At 45.6% G+C, this 12,637-nt stretch overlaps 1 pseudogene; it reads left to right on the top strand.

Moving 5' to 3' along the window:
• Nucleotides 1–4,553: 4,553 nt before the first annotated feature.
• On the top strand, nucleotides 4,554–7,450 carry LOC147703603 (cyclin-D-binding Myb-like transcription factor 1 pseudogene; annotated as a pseudogene).
• Nucleotides 7,451–12,637: the final 5,187 nt, after the last annotated feature.

Here is a 12,637-nt window from a genome sequence, read left to right as displayed (position 1 = left end):
GGTTAACAGTGGCGTAACAAAACTTGAGGGTGCCCCCCTGCAAAGGACAATGATGGGCCCCCCCAGGGGCCCAGCCCACTACCTACCACTTTGCCCCACCGACAAAAAAAGAGGTCACCTAAAGCTGTATTTTCAGCACTTATCTGTGCATACTTCGAACAGCAAATATAAATATAATGCACTTTAATTGTGTTCTAGGGCTGCCTAAATGATGGGATCCATGACTGATAATTAAAAGGACGAAAGACATAAAGGTCACATTACAAATTAAAACATACATTTTTTTATTTATAACCCTATTCAGTGCCAAGACGAGGTCTTTCTAGGCTTTTTAAACACACGGCTAGCATTTTTCTTTTGGCAACCCTACTCTATATTCCTTTTCATGAAATGTATTCTCACACTACAGCAGTAAATGTAAATTTCAAATGCAAGGAATAGGCAGAGTTGGGGCCCAGATGGTACTGGAACCGGAAAAAAACTAAGCCTCTGTAACCAGTTTACAAAGGTATGTTTACTGTGCACCTCCAAGCAAACAGCTGACTGTTGTGGTGCACTGTAGCACCCAACAACTCTTTCAATAATGTACATCACACGCAGACATGTAATAGCGCTCACTGGGTAGAGCATATATATTGCATAGCTCAGAAATACCAAATCGATGGATGGCACACAGCTCCCAAGAGCATTGTAAGTAGTTCAAAACACACACAAGCATCGAACAGAACGCTCTGGACAAACCTTGCATACACCCCACATAGTGCAGATGTACTACTCAGCGGCAATGTGACCCCGAGCAGCACTTTTCAATAGCATGGAACACACAAACCACCAACACAACACATTAAATAGAACATTTTTCTTACATCTAACTAAGCACAGACATGGCATTTGGTCCGTGGGCCATATTTTCCATAGAATGCATTATATAAACATAAATAACGTACCATAACATGTAATTGCTGCTCCTATAGTTTTGTAACTCTATTTATAACTTGGTCATCAGAATGTGCTACAACAAAGACGATGATGCTGGGCTGGTAAACAGGCGAGAGGGCCAACCCATCTACACTATTGAGAGGCTCAGAAGCACACCATTTAATTTATGAGGCAGGCCGCCTGGCTGCAGTACTGATATGAGCCAAATGGTGCACCCATGCTGCAGCTGAGCGATACAACTACTGCGCCGATGGCCCGAACTCTACGCCACTCTACTCTATGCCACTGCACTTTTGGGTTGAGGTGAATCAGTGAGCGAGGTGCTGGGCTAGAAGTACCAGCTGCAGATCAGAAATGATTGGGCCCATATGCAACTCTGAGTGGATCTATGTACTGTAATTGCAGAGGGGGCTGTCCTACATGCCAGACACATGCTGGGAGAGTGGCCAACTAGACGCTGAGCACAGGGGTCATCCCCAGAGTGCAAGTGTCACGGCCCACTCTAAACATATCACAGAGTGCTCTGCAAAGCTGAGACTCCTCGCCATACCCTGGGTGCTTGCCCTCGGCTGGCCCCATGCTTACGTCAGGGGTCAGGCACACTAGGGCTCCTCCACAACACAAGACCTATGGGAATGCTAGAAATTAGCCCAAACTAACAAAGATGTCCGTGCACAGTCTTCCTGCTCAGTCGGAGGCTGTGCACATATTTCACAGCATCCATTTACAGGCATCAAAGCACACTGAGTAAACAACTGGTAGGCTCTATTTACAGCCTCAGAGAAGGTTGTGCACACAACCAACTGCATCCATTTACAGGCCTCAAAGCAGGCTGAGCAAACAACGGGCAGGCTCCATCTACAGTCTCAGAAGAGGCTGTGCACACATCTGACTGCATCCATTTACAAGCCTCAAAGCTATCTGCATAAACAGCTGTCAGGATCCATTTACAGTCTTAGAGGTGGCTGTGCAAACATCTGGCAGAATTTATTCTAAAGCCTCAAATGAGCCTGCTTAAACACCTGGCAGGATCCATTTACTCCCTTAGAGTAGGCTGTGCACACATCTGGCAGCATTCATCTGAAGGCCTGAAAGGAAGCTGCCTATGCTGCTGGTAGGGCCCATTAGAAACTCAGAGGAGGCTGTTCACACAGCAGTCAGCATCCATTTACTGGTCTCAGAAGAGGCTGACTACAGCTAGCAGGATCAATTTACATGCTTCAGACGAGACTGTGCACAGCTAGCTGGCAGGACCCACTATGGCCTCTGAACACCCGGTGTACACAGCTGGCAGGATTCATTTGCAGCCCTCAGAGGTTACTATGTAAGCTGGCAAGGCTTGTTAAGACCTTAGAGGAGGCTGTGAACACATCTAGCAGGGACCACTCCAGGCCTCAGAGGAGGCTGTGAGCGGAGCATGGCAGAATCCATGTCCATGCCTCAGTGGAGGCTGTGCACAGCTGGTTGGACCTCTTTACAGGCCTGGTTTGGCACCTGTATAAGTGAGCATAAAACAACACACTGTCTGTTGTAGGTATTTAGCATGGGGTGTGGTTAAGATCTTGAAACAGATCAAAAAGGGGTCCATTCACAAACTGCATTCTGTAGTACATAAAGTAGCACTAGGTAGTACTTCTCATGTACTATAAAATGCTATTCACAAACCTACAAGCAGAGCCCTCCATACCTCCTATCTTTTCTATGTCGAGATTTCTGTAAAAGTGTCAAAGGTCTCCGCACACATTAACCTACGATTTAGCTGTAAATGTCAGAGGGACAATGGAAAGCTGCTGAGAAATTAGCAATAGTTACTACTAAATAGGAGGGGTTCAAGGAGTAGTAAAGAGAAGTTTATGGGTCTAAGGATAGTCTAAGGGTGGGGTCTGCTAACACAAACACACAGTACTTTCTTATCCTGTTTGCTACAGAATAAACAACAATCATTCTGAACCCCCAAATCACCTGTCTGTCACAGTGCTAACAAAGGTCGAAGGCCCTAGCTCAAGAACAGACAACACTGTCTCCCGAGAGCTGTGAGCCCAACAGCAGCTCCACACTATGGCCCTCTTTACGAGGGACTCCAGATGAGGTGTTATCATCCAAATAATGAAGTGTGCTGGAATTCCTAGGTGCAGTGCCCCCCCCCCCCCACACACTATTAAGAAAGTTCCCATACGGAATGTGATATAACTTGGAAATTGGTGTTTCTGTAGTGATTGAAATATTTTTCCATATTCTGGGCAGTGCAATCCAGGGGTCCTAATGCATACAATTACATACATCCTTTTATAAGCACATATCTAAAACCCATTGGCGAGGAGACATTGACCCCAGCAAATAACTGGGTCAAATGGATACATCTATGCACATAACGCAGAACAAAGATGTAGGACAGCATTACATTAATTTTACTTTCACTTTAATCGACATTACCCATTACTAAATTTTACAAGACAAAAATTCTACCTGTCCTACACAACTAAACAAACAGAGCCATATGCAACCGGACAATGATAAACCCGAGACCCCGTGACAACGATGCCCAGAGTAGGAGTGACCCATGCTAATGGGAGAAGGCGCTACAGAAATACAACAAACATGAATTCAAAATTGAAGGCACTGTCTTTTGTTTCTGTTTGCAAAATCTGGCATCAGAAAGACAATCACCTGCACCAGCGCATAGTGTAACACAATGTTTTAGCCCACTGACATGCATGTTGTCGTGCTGCTGTAAGACTCACATATGAGAAATATGTCACTCCTCGGTATCGTGAAACAAATGCAATATTACACTGTCCAATTGTGCACTTATAATTCCAATGCTTACAAGAACAAGCTTGTATTTCCTTAGACTACAGGAAGGCTCTTTCTTGTCTGGCGTTAAAAGAGCTCTCGGCCTATGTGGATTGCTCCTGAAAGGTGTCTATTTATACACTGAGAGGTCGGAGCTAGAAAGGGAGATGGACGCGATGAATCAATGTGTGTTTTCATTCAAATATACACACATTCCATTGAAGACATGGAGGTTGCAACTTATGCTGTGTGAGACAACTTTTCAAACTTGATTATGTGTAGGCGACAGACTATCTCACCTGAGGCCTGGCCTGCGGCTTCAGTGGCAGGCGCAAGCGGGCAGCAGAAGGCCAGACAAGGCAAGCTGCCAAGGTTTCATATTGCTAGGTGTGACATTTTCATAATTTCTGTGAAATTATGAGTGACATTCAACAACCTGAGTGACACTTTCTAGTGAGCAAAATCAAGCAAAGACGAGGGAATCATACACATAAATAACAGAAATCACACAAATTTTAGCAACGAGAAACTGAAAGAAGATCTTAAAACTAGTGAAAAACACCAGGAATGGAAGGGCTCTAGTGTAGAGAAAGAGTGCTCCAGGCATCAGGTGATGTATCGTACCGCCCGAGTGGCTCTTGTGGAAGGACTCTACTCATCAGGATCGCTGTGCATAGGAAGTATTGCTGTCCGCAAGCAGCGACATGGTCTTGACCCCGTTCACAGACCGAGTGGCTGTCTTCGGCGGAAGTGTGCTTACCGACAAAGGTGTTCAGTTGCTTCAGCCCCGAATGTACCTTACAATTAATAACAGATTAAGTATGAGCACAGTTGCAGCAGAATCTGAAACAGTTACAGTAGAAACCACAAACTCTGCGTCCCTAACTCGAGATACTGAAGAAAACCTTATTTTTCGTTTTCCTCAAAATGATCATGAAGTGAACTCCGAAGATAACTTAGAACATCTCAAAAACGATTTTGTTTTTCTGAGGATAGTCAAAGTGCAGATGAATCCACTTCATGTATTTCAATCCTTGCTAATTCAGAGAATGACCAGAGCTTTCAGATAACTATGACGGCTACTACTGAGTTACCAAACAATGACATCCGTGAAGAAACTATTACTCAAGTTGAGTACCTTCAGAATGAACAACTGGACAACCTTTCTCCTACAGCAAATGATGACTTGACCCTTGTCAGACAGGCCTGGTTTACAACAAGAGAAGATAAGGATTCCATTATTTATAAAGGCCACAGGTTGAAGAAAGGAATGTGGTCGAAGGAAGAAGTTGATCTTTTAATGTCGAACATCAATCGGTATCTAAAGGTACGTGGCATGACAGATGCCACAGAAATAATCTTTGAAATGTCAAAGGATGAGAGAAAGGATTTCTAAAGGACCATCGCCTGGGATCTGAATCGTCCCCTTTTTGCAGTGAACAGAAGTGTTCTTCGCATGTATGATGACACGAATCATGTTGGAAAATACATGCCTGAAGAAATTCTAAGGCTCAGAGTGCTTCGCATTACGGAAATGACTGGGCCACGTTAGGAGATACTTTGGGCAGAAGTGCATGTTCTGTAAAGGATCGGTGCAGGGTGATGAAAGAAACCTGCAATAGAGGGAAATGGAAAGAAGTGGTCCACGAGTTGATAGGCACAGATGCAGGCAATGCTGTCACCCAGAGTGTCCCCTGGATGGCTGTGGCAGAGAGAGTGGGTTCGTGATCAGAAAAGCAGTGTGGTTCCAAGTGGTTACATTATCTAAATTGGAAGCAGAGTGGGCGACAGAGTGGACAAAAGAAGATGAAATGACTCTCATTCTGAGAATAACCGAGCTTGCCGTGCTAGATGAAAATTATATAAACTGGGACATCCTAGCTGAAGGTTGGAGCAGTGCCCGTTCAACTCAGTGGCTTCGAAGTAAAGGGTGGACTGTTAAGAAGCAAATTGCAAACCACAAGGATGTTTCATTTCCTGTGCAAATCAAAGGACTTTGTCACCTGCACGAAACCACAAATCATCACAGCTGACAATAGATAAAAAAACATGGAACCGGATTCTACAACCCACCCTAGTTCGAATACAGGGGTCCAGCATGTACAGATTCGCCTCACTCACTTGGATGAGAATTCAGTTTTACCACAGAGTCCCGTGGGAGCACTGCAGATTCCAGTACAAATTACTTGTGTTTCTTCCATGGATTCCCCATGTTCTGGTGATTCAGAATCCATTACACTAAATAGTGGCACACTTCAGACCATTGAGATTGTTCCATCTATACATCTGCAGCCTACTACAACCCCGGTCACTTTTTTACTTCACATAAACTCAAACCAAGGCATTCCTTTAACTCTAACTACCAGTCCTACAATGAGTTTAACGTCCACTTCTTCTCCAGCCTCCTCGGATCAGGTCTCAGTGCATTCCTTATCTCCAGAACATTTGCTGAATACAAGTGACAGTGTGGCAGTGACAGTGTGACAGTGCAGTGTTGAACTTCGAATGCCAGCATGCACACTTTGGGCCCGATGTAGGTGGCAAATTCCGGTCGGAAACGGCCGAAATCGGCCGTTTCCGAACGGTATTTGGCACTTTGAGATGTAGGGGGCCAGTATTTACCTATTCGGTATATTTACCGAATCGGTAAATTTACAGAATCTGTAAAACACCGAATCGGTATTTTTACCAATTGGGTATCTTCCAGATGTAGGTGGGACTCATCTGAGTCCCACAGGCCTTTCAGATTCGGTATTTTAACACCCAATCCAATTGGGTGTTAAAATACCGAATCCAGGTGTGCATGCACATGTGTGCATGCACACCTATGCCATGTGACAGACAGACATGCCCTTAGGGCATGTCTGTGTGCCACATGGCACACAAGCCAGTATTGGGGGTGCTAGAGGGTGTCAAAGTGACACCCCCTGCACCCTTACTGGAATCGGTATTTACCGATTCGGTAAATACCGAATCGGTAATGCCCATTGATTCCTATGGGCTTCAATGCCCATAGGAATCAATGGGCATTACCGATTCGGTATTTACCGAATCGGTAAATACTGATTCCTTCCGATTCGGTAATTTTAAAAATAAAATTACCTACATCTGCCCTTCTCTTTTTTACCACTTCTTAAATACCAATTCGGTATGTATCGGTATTTATGAAGTGGTAAAAAAGATTTACCTACATCGGGCCCCAGGTCTTCTGAAGATATCACCTCCTCCATTGCCCAAGAAGGACTTACCATTAGTTGAGCTCAAAAGAAGAATTCAAGGAGCAATGAAAACACCCTGGCAGCAGATTCGTTCACAGAGGAAATCCAGCAGTCCAAACTTACCACAGACGAACATTCTTCTTATGGCATGGACCAGCCAACAGATTTTAATGGCAGTGGCAATGTGGATTTATTGGAGCATTCAGCAAGGACTGATGAAGAGATTGTTGATCCTGTTCCCAAAAAGGAGGAAGCCTTGCATCAAAGTTTTGTAACAAAGGACCTTGCATCTCCCAGCATGGAAGAAAAAGAAAGACTATCTGTAACTAATTACTATACTTGTTCCTTCTCCACATGGATTTCTCCAGACAGCAAACAGCTTAGATGGTGATTCGGTCTTATCAGTGACATCCTCGACAGATCGAATATTGGAGTCTAGTGAAGAGAGAGCCCACATCGTTGGATCGTCTGGCAGCTCAGGATCACTAAAAAGATGCTGAAGATTTTTCATCTGCAAAAACAACAGGTGATGGACCGAATGTGGATCAATGTCACACACTCACCCCAGTCCAAAGATCTGGGCCCAAATCCATTGTTTTTTTGCACTCCACACCACCCTGGGCTAGACAATGGCGATATGCAAATCAGCTCTGACCCTGTGCCCCATGGGAACAGTCCAGTCCGAACTACAAAAGCCATGTCCTTCCCAGAACGGAATCAAGCATCCGAGGACCGGACCGGTTTCGAGGTAACACCTCTCATCAGCCCGGCTAGCTTGACTCCAGTGGTGTGGAGTGCCTGGGACCCACGTCTGGGCATCCCCAGCGCACTTAGGGCGGAAAATGCAAAAACAACAGGTGATGGACCGAATGTGGATCAATGTCACACACTCACCCCAGTCCAAAGATCTGGGCCCAAATCCATCGTTTTTTTGCACTCCACACCACCCTGGGCTAGACAATGGCAATATGCAAATCAGCTCTGACCCTGTGCCCCATGGGAACAGTCCAGTCCGAACTACAAAAGCCATGTCCTTCCCAGAACGGAATCAAGCATCCGAGGACCGGACCGGTTTCGAGGTAACTCCTCTCATCAGCCCGGCTAGCTTGACTCCAGTGGTGTGGAGTGCCTGGGACCCACGTCTGGGCATCCCCAGCGCACTTAGGGCGGAATATGCAAAAACAACAGGTGATGGACCGAATGTGGATCAATGTCACACACTCACCCCAGTCCAAAGATCTGGCTTTTGTAGTTCGGACTGGACTGTTCCCATGGGGCACAGGGTCAGAGCTGATTTGCATATCGCCATTGTCTGACCCAGGGTGGTGTGGAGTGCAAAATAACGATGGATTTGGGCCCAGATCTTTGGACTGGGTTGAGTGTGTGACATTGATCCACATTCGGTCCATCACCTGTTGTGTTTGAAGATTTTTCATCATCATCATCAGCAATCTTTATTTCGACAACATATTGTCATAAAAGATACAAAACAACTTGGTAAAATAATGAATAGTACATTAAAAACAGACATCTGCAAGGCATTATAAAACTAATGCATATCCCAGTTTGGCAGTTATCCATTAAAAACAAACATCTGGAAGGCATTATAAAACCAACGCATATTCCAATTTTGACAATTATCCAGCATCCCCAATTAATAGATGTCTTCCCTTATGCCATATACTTTCTAAAAATGTGGCTACGGCAAAAACAATCATACAGGATAAGTTAGTTTTAAAAATCCTATACGCCTGCAAACAGTGAGAAAACCCTAAATTTTTGCAGGCCGGGACAATCCAATGCCTCCTTGCCCGCGCATAAGCATGGCAGAAGAACAGTATGTGCAGCTCAGTTTCTTGCTCTAATTTGCACCCGGGACAGTGACTCGGGGAGGACTCAGACCATTTGCTGGTATACGGTTGAATAGGCAAACTGCCATACCTCCATTGTAGGTAAAATTTCATGGTGGTGGTTGAGCATATAATATCTAAAACTGGTTCAAACTTGTACATGTCCTTAGCCTTTAAAAATGATTCAGTCAGGGTGCCCGAATCTGTATTATGTATATGTGCCTCAAGTTTACTTTTGTAATACAATGTGAGCAAGTGCTTCCGTGATTCCCTGGTGCAAGATGACAGAGGGTCTGACCATTAGGAAGCTAGTCCCAGTTGCCCTAGTTCATTCTTTATGTAATTGAACCAGGGGATTTTCCCCACATTTGGGAGGGTCAGGATTTCCTGCAGCTCTGACCTATAGGTAACTAGCTCTGGTGTAGTCCATATCCTACGCCAAAAGGTTAGGGGCCTAATACCCAGATCTTCACTAAGGGGTCTAAGACCCAGATCAAGCCTCATTGGCAACAGGGGAGTGCCAGGGGGTAGTAGTAATAGCTGGCTGATAAATTTGTTCTCTGTTGCCACTAGTTCACGTTTAGACATGTGGCCCCAGAGATCGCCTCCATACATATTCGCACCCCTGGCCTGAACTCTATAGATCTCTATTGGCGGCCCAATCGGCTTAGTGGAAGATTTATTTCTGTTTGTAAGCCTAATGATTCCTCCCGCCAATTGGGCCAATTTTAATTATGATTTTGTTTGATGGTGCCCCCAGGTCATTTTCTCATTTAGGGTAACCCCCATGTACTCAAAGGTTCGGACCCTTTCTAGCCTGTTTGCACCAGTATGTGGGTTGGGGCAAGATTTTAATGGTGGATTGAAAACCATAAATTTGTTTTTTAGTGCATTGATCTCGAGACCATGTTCTCCACAGAATGCCTTAAATCCGTCAAGCACTCTTTGGATTCCCATAGGCGATTTAGACAGCAGCAAGGTGTCATCCGCGAACATGATTGCTGGCACCCTGCTGCCTGCCAGCTTAGGGGCATCACTGTTTTCCACCCCATTCAGATGGGCAATGACCCCGTTGACATAGAGGCAAAACAGGGTCGGTGCTAGCACACAGCCCTGTCTTACCCCCCTGTCAACGGGGAATCTGTTTGATAATTTTCCCCCCTGCCACATCTGACTTGTGCATAGTTATCTGTATGTAGACGGATAACTATGTTTAGTAGGTGTTGCGGAACCCCCAAATATGAAAGGACAGACCAGAGTTTTCTACGGGGTACATGGTCGAAGGCCGCCCGTAGATCCACGAAAACGGTGTAGAGGCTGCCACCCTCCAACTTTACCGTTTTCCAAAATATAAGAGCCAGGCGGAAAACTTGATCTATAGTTGAAACTCTGTTCCTGAACCCGGCTTGATATGGGCTAAGGACAGAATGATCAAGCATCCATACTAATAGGCGATCCAGAATCAGCCTCGCAAAGATCTTTTGTGGGACATCGATTAGGATAATAGGCCTGTAGCTGGCTGGGAGCAGAGAAGAGCCCTTCTTGAAGATGGGAACAATCTCTGCCCCCAGGCAAGAACTAGGCACCGCCATCTCTCCCAGGATTGCATTAAATATCACCTGAAAGTATGGGGCCCAGACCGTGGGTTCGTGCTTAAACAAATCCCCTGGTAGTTTATCCAGTCCTGGGTCTTTTTCCACTGAGAGTCTGGAAATAGCTGCCTCAACCTCCGCCACAGTGAATTCATCCCACTCCATTGAGGGGATAGAGGGAGGGTCTACTACTGACCTGCCTGAGTCCCTTGACTGATCTATAGCTGCTTGGACATACAAGGATCGGAAATGGGCCTCCCACACGCTTGGTGCGATGTAAGCTTCGACTGCTGGGGTCGGGTCAGCAGAACTGATTTTGACAATCTGCCAGAATTTACGGACGTCTTTAAATTTTAGAGCACCCATCATGTCGTTCCAGTTGTCATTGTCCCATTTGATCTTAGCATTTTGGATTAGAACTTTATATTCCTTCCTCTTAGCACTAACCAGTGGAATGTTGTCCTGATTCTTCATGGCTTCCATGAGGCCAGCTTTGGCCTTCCTACAGGCAGCGTTGTACCATGAGGCTCTCATCCCTTTGCCTTTCTTTTTCTGCACTACGGGGTTCAGTACCTCCGCCAGGGCGCCAGATAGTTCCAAATAAGTATCCCCCAATTTATTATAGTACTCCTCGCTCGATGATTGCGTGATAAGAATTTCAACTTTTTGTAAGGCGGGACTATTTTGGCATAACGCCACTGAATATCTTTGGGATTTCCTATAATTTTTGCCCACCTAACTCTACGTCTATCACTAGATAGAATTGCTCTAGAGTCTGGGAGGTCATCAACCCACTGGGAATCAATAGTGACACCCGGCACTGAAAATTTTAGGATCAGCGCATTATGGTCGCTTTCATCTCGGGGAATTACATTAAAGTCCATGACTCTAACCCAATCACGCATCTCCACTAAGATGTAATCCAACCGGGATTCGTGCCCTAGTTTGTTGAAGGTGGGATTTGGAGGGATATCTCCATTAATCCGCCCGTTACAGGCCCTTAAAGCATTATTAAGGGTCAGGGACATAATTTAGGTGGCTAGTGGTGTCCAAGACTTCACTGGGGGGCCCGCCAACGGAGGAATCGCCCAATGGTCTTCTTCCTCCATGGTTGCACCCTCCAAGAACGATGGTAGCGGCTCAAATTGGCAATTTAAGTCACCCCTACCACGTAGGAGGTGCCACGCGGGATAGTACTCAGAAACAAGGCTAATTCCTCAATAGCAACTGAGACATTAGCTACACCCACTGGTCTAGAATATACATTAACCAGTGCCAATTTGAGAGCATTTGGCCACTCGAATAATACACATTGAACATCCACGGAGTTTGTCTCAAGGGATCTTGCCTTACACCCTAAGTGGCAGCCCACCCAAATATGGAGTCCACCAAACGGACAACCCTTCCCCCCCATTTCGCTGGGATTGAAAAAGTGACAAATCCTGTACGTCAGTAATCTTCCGTAGCCCATGTTTCCTGGAAGAGGCAGACGTCTTGCATGTCTATAAATGACCCCCATTCCGGGGACTCAAGTTTGTTTGGTAACCCAGCCAAATTCCAGGAAACAATGGAAATTGAACCCAAATCCCCCTAATCACTTATAATAGAAGTAGTTGGGCTAGCTGCATCTGAGTCTTGTAGAGCCTGGGAGGGTTGGGAACAGTTCAGGCCACATGGGTGAGTACTCCTGTCATTAGACCTGGAAAGTGGTCGTTCACATACCCCTATTTGATTGAACAATTCACTATTAGCATCTCGGGACTTGCCTTTACTCGAGTTGTTAAGACTGGGTGCCCTTGTATATACACTTCTGCTAGGCTCAGCTGGAGTAATAGACCACCACTGATCTGCCCCAGCCCTGTTGTGATGTCAGTCAACCATATCAAGACAACTGAACCTATTAGGATGTAAAAATTGGTTGTACAGACCACAGCGATAGGGGATATTCCAATCACCCCTCCCACAGACTCTATGTAGCGGCCTAGATCAGTTCTCTACGAGGTCTTTTGGGTATTACCCAGGACCAGCCCTCATCCCCTCTCCCCCAAACCACTCATGTTTGTCAGGGTAGAAAGCGGATAGTGGCAAGGCCTGAATAGAGGTATCTGGGGTTAGTAAAGGCCAGTTACAAATGTGGGCCACCGTCCTCGGGTCCCTGAAGTTTATTAGGACACAATCGCCAGTGGTATTTTTCTTTGTAGAGCCCACCCACGGTACTCGTCTGACTAGGATAATTTCACTGTTA

Source organism: Lissotriton vulgaris, chromosome 7 (assembly GCF_964263255.1).
Source record: "Lissotriton vulgaris chromosome 7, aLisVul1.2, whole genome shotgun sequence".
NCBI lineage: Eukaryota > Metazoa > Chordata > Amphibia > Caudata > Salamandridae > Lissotriton > Lissotriton vulgaris.
The sequence above is the reverse complement of the archived record's forward strand: the minus strand, read 5'-3'. Positions and strand labels throughout refer to the sequence as shown.